This window comes from Triticum dicoccoides, chromosome 7A (assembly GCF_002162155.2).
Source record: "Triticum dicoccoides isolate Atlit2015 ecotype Zavitan chromosome 7A, WEW_v2.0, whole genome shotgun sequence".
NCBI classification, from domain to species: Eukaryota; Viridiplantae; Streptophyta; class Magnoliopsida; order Poales; family Poaceae; genus Triticum; species Triticum dicoccoides.
Window position 1 is genome coordinate 337,964,220 of NC_041392.1, and position 10,898 is coordinate 337,975,117.

Consider the following 10,898-nt stretch of genomic DNA (forward strand, 5'->3'; position numbering starts at 1 on the left):
TTTCCTAGTGATCCGTACCTCTTTTGAGGATGATCAATAAGGATGTTTTGTTAATCTTGTAGTGCTCTATCCATCCATGTCTTTGTTTGCAATTACGAAGCACCCTAGCTTGAGTTAATCAAGCTCTACTTTTGCTACTTTGTGAATCTGGGCAGATTGTCAACTTGTTTGCAATTTTGCCGATGGTGTTGTAGTTGATCCGTGCATGCTATGCTATTGTTCTTGGCATTTCTAGCTTGAATTTTGTGCCTTCTTGATGGATGTATGCTTGTCTTGTCATGACTTGCACCGTAGTGAGTGCATCGAGCTCGTAAACATGCTTACTTGAGTTATATTTCAGCATGCTCCAGTTTTCACTAAGTCTGAGAACTGATTATGTTTTTGCTATGTTTACATGCTTGCAATTGTATTTTCTGGTCCTTTTTGACTCAAGGTCACTAAGGGACTTTTGTTAAGCTCTTTGAGTAGCTCCATGCCATGCTTTACTTTGCCATGTTCAGGTCCTGTAGCATGTAGTTTTGTTGCTCCGAAGAGTGCTACCTGATCTGAAATTCCAGACAGGTGTTAATTTCACTAAGTCTGAGATCTGTTTGCCATATGCATTTTTGCCATGTTTGTTTGAACCTGTTAATGGATGAATTGGCCGTAGCTCAGTGCTAGACTTTTGTTAAGCATCTTGTGTGCATCCCTTCCATGTATTTTGTTGTCATGTTTGGGTGTTGTAGCATGTTCATCTCATTGCATTTAGATGGCTACGTGTTGTAAATTGCAGACCGGTGTCATTTTTGAATCGCTTGCCATTTCCAAACCGTAACTCCGATTCCGGCGTTCTTTATATCGTTTTCAAGCGATTTCATCTCATATTTTCAGTGGCACACTTGGATTTCCAGGTTGAGGCCAGGTTCATGATTTTCCTATCATTTCTTGCATTTGGCATCCCGCATCGCATCCCACATAGCATATCATTATTGCATCATATTGTTTGGTCCTTGCACGTGGTTGATGGTGTCTTTGTTGCTTGTTTGTCTTGTTTGGGTAGAGCCAGGAGACGAGTTTGCAAATGAGGAGCCCGTTGAGTTTGCTTTCGAGGATCCAGTCAACTATAACAATTGTGCAGGCAAGATGATCATACCCTCGAAATCACTACTATCTTTGCTATGCTAGTTTGCTCGCTCTTTTGCTATGCCAATGCTACGATGCCTACCATTTGCTTTCAAGCCTCACAAATTTCCATGTCAAACCTCTAGCCCACCTTGTCCTAGCAAACCGTTGATTGGCTATGTTACCGCTTGCTCAGCCCCTCTTATAGCATTGCTAGTTGCAGGTGAAGTTTGGAGGCCGTTCCTTGTTGGAACATTTCTTTATTTGTTGGGATATCATTATATTATCTTGTTATTTTAATGCATCTATATACTTGGTAAAGGGTGGAAGGGTCGGCCTCTCGCCTAGTGTTTTCTTTCACTCTTGCCGCCCTAGTTTCCGTCATATTGGTGTTATGTTCCCGGATTTTGCGTTCCTTACGCGGTTGGGTTATAATGGGAACCCCTTGATAGTTCGCCTTGATTAAAGCTTTTCCAGCAATTCCCAACCTTGGTTTTACCATTCGCCACCTAGCCTCTTTTTCCCTTGGGTTTCCGGAGCCCAAGGGTCATCTTATTTTAACCCCCCCCCCCCGGGCCAGTGCTCCCTCTGAGTGTTGGTCCGAACCGGGCAGCCTGCGGGGCCACCTCGGGGAAACTCGAGGGTTGGTTTTACTTGTAACTTGACCTATCTGAGTGTGCCCTGAGAACGAGATATGTGCAGCTCCTATCGGGATTTGTTGGCACATTCGGGCGGTGTTGCTGGTCTTGTTTTAACCTGTCGAAGTGTCTTGAAGAACCGAGATACCGAGTCTGATCGGAATGTCTCGGGAGGAGGTATATTCCTTCGTTGACCGTGAGAGATTGTCATGGGCTAAGTTGGGACTCCCCTGCAGGGATTTGAACTTTCGAAAGCCGTGCCCGCGGTTATGGGAAGATGGGAATTTGTTAATGTCCGGTTGTAGATAACTTGAACCTTAACTTAATTAAAATGGATCAACCGTGTGAGTTACCGTGATGGTATCTTCTCGGCGGAGTCCAGGAAGTGAACACGGTGTTGGAGTAATGCTTGCCGCAGGTTTGCCCTCTTTAGTTATGTGTTCGTGCTTTGCCTCCTCTTCTCGCTCTCTTTTGCGAATAAGTTAGCCACCATATTTGCTAGTCGCTTGCTGCAGCTCCACCTATATTTACCTTACCATACCTATAAGCTTAAATAGTCTTGATCGCGAGGGTGCGAGATTGCTGAGTCCCTGTGGCTCTCAGATTACTATTACACCAGATGCAGGGCCCGATGATTCTGCTCCAGGAGACGCGTATGAGCTCAAGTGGGAGTTCGACGAGGACTCTCAACGATACTACGTGTCTTTCCCTGATGATCAGTAGTGGTGCCCAGTTGGGGTGATCGGGACCGTGTCGCATGTTGGGTTATCTTTTATTTTGGCGCCGTAGTCGGGCCATGAGTGTTTGGATAATGTAATGTTATTTATGTACCTTGATTGACGTGGCGAGTGTAAGCCAACTATGTTATCTCCCCTTTATTATTTGGGATGTTGTGAAGATTGCCTAACTTGCGACATATGCCTTCAATGCGATTATGCCTCTAAGTCGTGCCTCGACACGTGGGAGATATAGTCGCATCGAGGGTGTTACACAGGTGCTGGATCAAGGATCCACATCACACTTCAAAATTTGCACCAAAAGCACATGAGGATTTTATGCTTGGATATGGAAAGGATTCGCACTCCTACAGAGTCTTCAATCTCTTTCTTTATAAAGTGGTTGAAACAGTGGATGTGCGATTTGATGAGACTAACGGTTCACAAAGAGAGCACCTGCCAAATGTGCTAGATGAAGTTCCATCCAGCGAATCAATCAAGCTAATGGGAACTGGAGAAATCATACCTTCTGAAGCTCAACCTGAAGAGGAACTTATCATCTCCGCACCTGATCAACCTGAAGACAATGCTCAGCCTGAAGACAATCCCACTAACAATGACAATGATCAGCACGAGCAAAATCTTCGCCCTGTACATCCTCGTGTTGCCAATGAAGTGCAGATTGAGAGAATAATTGATAGCATCAATGCACCTGGTCCGCTTACTCGTTCAAGGGCGACTCAGCTGGCAGATTTCTGTGGGCACTTTGCATTCGTCTCAATAACAGAACCCAAGAAAGTTGAAGAAGCCTTCATGGAACCTGAATGGATTCAAGCTAAGCAAGAAGAGCTTCAACAGTTTGAGCTGAATAATGTATGGGAACTGGTTAAGCGTTCTGATCCTCGGAAGCACAACATAATTGGCACCAAATGGATATACCGCAACAAGCAAGATGAGCATGGTCAAGTTGTCAGAAACAAAGCTTGTCTCGTTGCTCAAGGATATACTCAAGTGGAAGGCATTGACTTCGATGAAACATTTGCTCCTGTGGCTCGACTTGAAGCCATACGCATACTGCTGGCCTATGCAAATCATCATAACATACTTCTGTATCAAATGGATCTGAAGAGTGCTTTTCTCAATGGCAAGATTGAAGAAGAAGTGTATGTTGCACAACCGCCTGGCTTTGAAGATCCAAAACATCCTGACATGGTATACAAGCTCAACAAGGCACTGTATGGCCTCAAACAAGCCCCTAGGGCTTGGTATGACACACTCAAATACTTCCTGAAGAGCAAAGGCTTCATACCTGGTTCCCTCGACCCCACTCTCTTCACGAAGACATATGATGGTGAACTGTTTATGTGCCAAATATATGTGGATGACATTATCTTCGGTTGCACCAATCAGAAGTACAGTGAAGAGTTTTGATATATGATGCAAGAGCAATATCAGATGTCCATGATGGGAGAGCTTAAGTTCTTCCTCGGTCTTCAAATATGACAACAACGCAACGGCATCTTCATATCTCAAGAGAAGTATCTCAAAGATTGCCTGAAGAAGTTTGGTATGCAAGACTGCAAAGGCTTCACGACGCCAATGCCAGCCAAACATCATCTGGGTCCCGACGACAATGGTAAAGAGTTCGATCAAAAGGTATACCGCTCCATGATTGGTTCTTTACTTTATCTATGTGCATCTAGGCCAGATATTATGCTTAGTGTTTGCATGTGTGCTCGATTTCAAGCGGCACCAAAGGAGTCGCATCACTTAGCTGTGAAGCGAATTCTTCGATATTTGGCTCACACCCCAACTCTAGGATTATGGTATCCAAAGGGCTCAGAGTTTGATCTGGTTGGATTCTCGGATGCTGATTATGCTGGTGACAAGGTGGATCGCAAGTCTACATGAGGCACATGTCATTTTCTAGGACGATCACTTGTATGTTGCTCTTCAAAGAAGCAGAACTGTGTATCTCTCTCCACTGCTGAATCTGAATACATTGATGCTGGATCTTGCTGCGCTCAGCTTCTGTAGATGAAGCAAACACTCAAGGACTATGGCATTCATCTGAAGCAAGTGCCACTCTACTGCGACAACGAAAGCGCCATCAAGATTGCCAACAACCCAATTCAGCATTCGAAGACAAAGCACATTGAAATTCGTCATCACTTTCTCATAGATCATGTTGTGAAGGAAGACATTGATATCATACACGTCAACACTGAAGAGCAATTGGCAGATATCTTCACCAAGCCCTTGGATGAGAAGAGATTTTGCAAGTTACGGTGTGAGCTAAATATCTTGGAATCCTCAAATGTCATGTGATCAGGCACACATCCTAACACTTATGCATATTGATGACTTAGATGTGCAACACACGAAGTAACGTATATCTTCAATCAATGAAGACATACATTCTAAGTGTGAATACATTAATGTGGAATTTGACTTCGGAGCGCCACGATAATTGTGCGCCGTGTCTAGGTCTAATACTTCCTATACGGTGGGTAATGCCACCACCAAATGTTCTGTTTGAAGTGTTTCACTCATGGCGTTACATTTGCTATGTCTTCACATTTGGTTTGGCTTAAATCTCAACATGTCTTCATGATTATCTTCACTATGTTGAATATATATATACTAGTGTTCTGTCCTCTACAGCATTCACTTATAGCTATGTCTTCTTGTTGAATCTTTTGAACTAAGTGAATGTGATCGGACCCTAACCTGTCTATGCTTTCTATCTCAAACTCTATCTCTCCAAATCATATGCATTCTATTGAAACTATCGAATGTCTTCTCTGCGTCCTTGTCAGCAGAAGATACAGAGACAACCATTAAGTCTGTTTTCAATGCTCATTCCTCCACCTGAAACCCGGAGAAGTGGGAACGACCACCCAACAATCCAGGCGTGCGTGGGACGTGGAACAAACCCCAATATGCTGCATGATGGCCACGTGTTCCTCAGATGCAAATCTCCAGGGGCACCTGTGTAATAACGCAGTGCCACCCCTGTACCTATAAATACACACCTCACAGCAGTCATTATCTCTTCTTCCACTCTCGCACGAACCCTAGCGCCACCGCTAGCCCTCGACGACACCGGCGACGAAGCGCTTCGCTGCCGCAACCTCTCCGACGCCGTCTTCACGCCGACCGCGGACATCGTCTTCTTCGCCGTCGCCGTAGGTGTCCTCCGTCGCCAAGTTAGGGCATGGATGATCGAACTGCTCGGCCTCCTCTTCCACTCCGTCTAGCAGTTCTTCGTGTGGTAAATAAAACCTCCTTTTTACGGCCTCTTTGATCCTATAGCTTTATCACTCTCTACCACAAGCAGTTTCTATTCACACAAGTTGGATCTCTTTCATACTGCATCTCATAACATGCCTAGTATATTCACTTATGCTTCACAAAGTAGTTAGATTCCTCACTTGTACTGATCCATGGATTCGTACAAATCTAGAACCAACTCCTTATCTATGAGTGAATGTCTTTGCATAATGAGGTCAATGTCTTCTAAACTGATTTATCTTCAAAATCTTCTGAGAATGCATATGACCTCTTCCCCTTCCCTCGCACCTTAATGCTGTCACAGGTACATGTCCGTGGGAGAATCCCTTGGTTCTCATAGTCTGCATTCATTTGCAGAATTCTTACAACATCACATAAATTCTCCCGAAGCCAGTTCCTGTTTGTCCAGCAAGCGAAAACCTTTGAAGCCTCTGAACGTGTTGAAGCCTTTCAGATTAAGGTTCATGGCTTCAGAAAAATCAGCAAGGAAGGGTGGCAGAAAGCGTCGAGGAGAAACATCAAGAGATTTGCCCGATGACCTCTCAGAGTTGTACAAGGCAGATCCTGAAGAGGATTACAATCAGCGCAAGACGCGAATCCAATGGATTCGACGCTATTGGGCAGAATAGTGGCTCAAGTACAGATTTGTGACCAAGGAATATGCTGAAAAGCATGCCATCAAGCGACCATGAGGAGACATCCTCTACAAAAATCTTCAACCCAGGACCAGAGATGAAGCCATTGAACAAGGCTTCTATCCCTGCATGGTCCGTGGACCACAGCCTGCGGATGCTGACCCATCGTCCCTGCTATGGTGTCGTGATGACAATCTGTTTAAGCGCAACTTCCAGTTTGCCCAGAACTCAGTGAAGCAGAACAAGAAGACTTTGGGTTTAGATTTCAACCCTGGTCCCTCTGCTCCCCGTGCCGATGGAACTCGCGAAGCTGAACCCAATCTTCTTGGGCCCTTCTACAATCTTGAAGGCCTCATCACTCACATCGTGGTTCAAGGGACAGCCGTGAATGAGCCTGCAGATGACGCTGAATCAGATGAAGCGCCTGCAGCGCCGAAGCCAAAGAAGCTGAAGCAGCCAAAAGCTTCAAAGCCGGCCTCTGCACCAAAACTCTCATGGGAGAAGCCACTGGCAACTGCACCTCCTGAAGACAGTGTGCAGTCTGAAGATTTGTCACGCATCTCCAAGCCCCAGAAGGTCAAGATGCCTCTGCCACACATCGGCCAAGAGCTAACAGCTGCTGCCATTCTGCGCAACGATGCCATTGATCTGTAAAGTGATGAAGATCTTGCAGATGGCGCTCTTGAGCAACTCATCAAGAGAAAAGAAGAAGCAGAAATCTTCAATGATCTGCCTCTCTTTGACGTAACAATCATCCACAACTTCATTGATGAGTGGTTTGACACGCCAAACATCAGCTTCGAAGATCTGCAACTACCCATTGGCCTCAATGTCGCCTTCCATGGCGCCATTGCTTCAGAGCTAGCTCTCGCTCAGCGCATCGTCGAACTGAAGCAAAAGATTGACTATGAAAAGGCTCAGTTCAAGAAGCATATGGCCAAGCTCAGCGTGCAAGAGGTGAAAAACTTCAAGATTATGTTGCACGAGCTGAAAGAAGCCTTTCTCAAGAAACGCGCAGAAGCTCAGGGTTCTCGGGAGCATATGAAGAACCTGGCTGACAAGTGTGTGCAAGGCTACAACGAAGCTGAGAAGTGCAAGGCCCTTGGGCGTCCGGGCATTGATCCCAGGATGGCTGCTAAGCACAAGAAGAAGCCCATTGTGACCGAACCTCTCGCACCAAGGCAGGAAGCAGATCCCATTGTCTTCCCAACTAGAATGACTAGCTCGAAGCCAAAAATCCGGTCAACCGCTTCAGAGCTGAAGAAGACGAGGACTGCTGAGGCTGAAGCCAGGAAGAGGAAACATCATGAAGCCTCTCCTACTGCCTCCTCCAAGAAGAAGAGGAAGACCAAGAAAGAATGGGCTGCTGCCACAGAGCCTTTGATTGTTGAACCCATTTCCATGGTTCGTCCTAACGCTGAACGCCAACTGACAATCCATGAGCCTGCTTTCACAGAGGCTCATGAAGCTGACGACTTTCCAGCAGCTGATCCCATCGCTGCTGAAGACATTGGTCACCATGACCATGTAGAAGATGGTGCAGTCCTTCCTCAGCTCGAGCACAGCGAACTCATCAGCATTGGTCGTCGTCTGACGCCAATTGCTCAGGATGCTTCATGGGCTGATCGCCCACAAGAGGAAGAGGACTTTGAGGCCCAGCCAACTCCAACTACACAGGCGTCGCCTGCGTTGCGCAGGCTTCGCAAAGGACCAGGGCATCCAGTCTCTGCGTCTGAAGCTGAAGCTGCTGAAGACATTCCGGCTGCATCAGCCGATAAAGAAGAAGTCCCACAAGCTGCTACTCCCGTGTCCCACCAAGAAGCGGTTCTCGAGGCGAACGTGATTGTGACCGACCCTCCAGCTCGTCAAGTGGAGGTTGAAAATCTTGCGGCTGCCACCACCAACACCACTGAAGCCACTGACGCTGTCATGGCTGAAGCTAATGTGGAGCCCTCACCAACAAAAGCACCAGAAATCAGCGAAGCCACTGATCCCACTGCTTCTGTTCCCGCGCCTGCTGCCGGTCCTCAGTTCGACTATCATGTTGAGCACAGGCCTCAGGTACAGAAGCCAATCCCAAGATTGCCCAGGTTCACAGGTCCTGCATTAGCACCTGGATCCTTCAATATCAATGGCTTCAGAGCAGACAACACATTCTTCAATAGCTCCAGGAACCCCTACTCAAGGGAAAGAATATCATCTGATCGGTTCTGGAGCTATCCGCAGCGAAGCTATTACTCCTGCATTCTCTACAATCAAGGTCGCATCTTCCCACACAAGCGTCTTGACATTGAAGCAATAGCTGGTCTGCCCTGTCTGGAAGAAGCTCTGGATTGCTTCAAGGAGGTTGGATTGCTGCCGTTCGTCACTGACCAAGAGCATTGGAATGAAGAGTTGCTGCTCCAATTCTATGCCACACTTCACATCCGCGGGTATAACAGAGATCCGAAGACTTGGGTCCTGGAGTGGATGACAGGAAACGTTCATCACGAAGCCAAAGCCTTTGACATCATTGAGCTCACTGGTCTACCCACTCCTGGCAATCTCTACGAATCTGGCTGTCAACTTCACAGTGAAGCTGTGGAGAGCATCTTTCAGAAGCCTGAACCTAACATGAGTCAGATGGTCAGTATGATGAAGTCATTGCCCCAAGATGCTGAATATCCCAAAGAGTTCCTTGTTGAAGACCTTGAGTATCTGCCAAGAACTATTTATCACATCATAAGGCGAACTCTCTGGCCCATCAAAGGACACTCTCCACATGCCAAGCTGGAAGGTGCAATGAAGACTTTGGTCTTCTATATTCTTCATGGAAAATGCTTCAATGCACAGGACTTCTTCATTTGCCAACTTGCTGCATCAGGCTCTGATCTGTTTGGCTTGAAGTTCTACGCCCCATGGGTAATGCGGCTAATCAAACTTCACTCCGCTATCTCATATCAGCCATCTGCTCGCAATCATCAGATTTTTCTGCCTGATGTGGATATGTCTATTGAAGCCATCTATCCTGAGCCTGCCAAGGAACCTCTAAGTCTTCAGAATGCAGAGCATCAAAGTTTTTCTCAGAACATTGAAGGAGTTGAAGCAGTCACTCGTGTGTATCCTTTGGCTGGCACTACACGTGCACCACATCCTGCTCTCACTGAAGCCACTGATAGCACCACTGCCCCACGACCCAAGAAGCGCACTCGTGTTCTCAATGACCGAGAGATTCTTGTGGCTCTTCATCAGAAACAGGATAGGCATCATGACTGGCTGAAGCGTCAAATGCAAAGCCTCTTGGTGGATGTTAATCGCATTCGCAATCTTGCCACCAAGAATGCCTTTGTTGCTCATGAAACCTCTCGACGCACATGGAAAGGGTTGACGCTGATGTGTTCTGAAGATGATCTTCAAGAGGATGGCTTCTCTGAGCGCTTCAAGTTTGACTCCACAACTCCTCGAAGGGCAGTGCTGCGACGAACTCCATCTCTTGAAGACTCTGAGTTCTCTTCCTCTGCTGCAACTGTAAATGCCAGAGTGATCGAGGATGACGACGATGCTACTTCACCGCCGCCTCCTTCAGCATGCTTCGACACTGCTCCAAGCTCTTCTGCACCGTCGAACACCACCAACGACCCTGCTGCTTCACCTACTCTTCATGGGAACGAGTAGATGCTCTATGTCTTCAAACCTTTTTGGTCCTTACTAACAAAAGGGGGAGAAGCATATGAGTTTGATAGTCTTCAAGCGGGTCCATATGGGCGGGTGCTTCATATTTTTGCTTCGTGTTTACAACTCTCATTTTGATACATTTGGTTCTTTGAGTTGTAACACTTAAACTCGATGGTCGTCTGCTACTTATTTGCCATTTTTTGATGCGATGATAAATTCCGCATGTGCGACGATAAATTCCGCACTTAGATCATTTTGCAGACGTCCATTTTCCATTATGCATGTCATTGTCTTCACATACCTTCACATGCATAGTGGATTGTCATCATAAGTTGAAGAGGATCTTCACAAGCACAACCTACCATGTGCATTTGCACTCCAAAAGCAAATTACTTATATGCACATCTTCAGGGGGAGCCCTTGCAACTTATGAAGACAATTCCTTATCCTTTACAATTTCACATATTATATTCCCCGTTGAAAACTTCAACTAGTTTGTCATCAATCACCAAAAAGGGGGAGATTGTAAGTGCATCTAGTGCCACCCCTAGTTGGTTTTGGAGTATTGATGACAAACCTAGTTGAGGGACTAATGTGTTTGTGAGAATTGCAGGATAACACAGGAAGAAGTCCCTCATTGATTCGGTTTTCCTACCATAGATGACCCCTAAAAATGTATGAAGACATTGAAGTCAAAGGTGGTATATGAAGATATTCACATTGAAGACTATGACAAGAGAAGACATCACATGAAGCCTATGGAGCTCGAAGACTTAGATCTTTCGTAGTTCTTTTTCTTCTTTATTGAGTCATAGGAACCACCGTACTGTTAAGTGGGGTCCAAGAGAACCAGTCAGAAT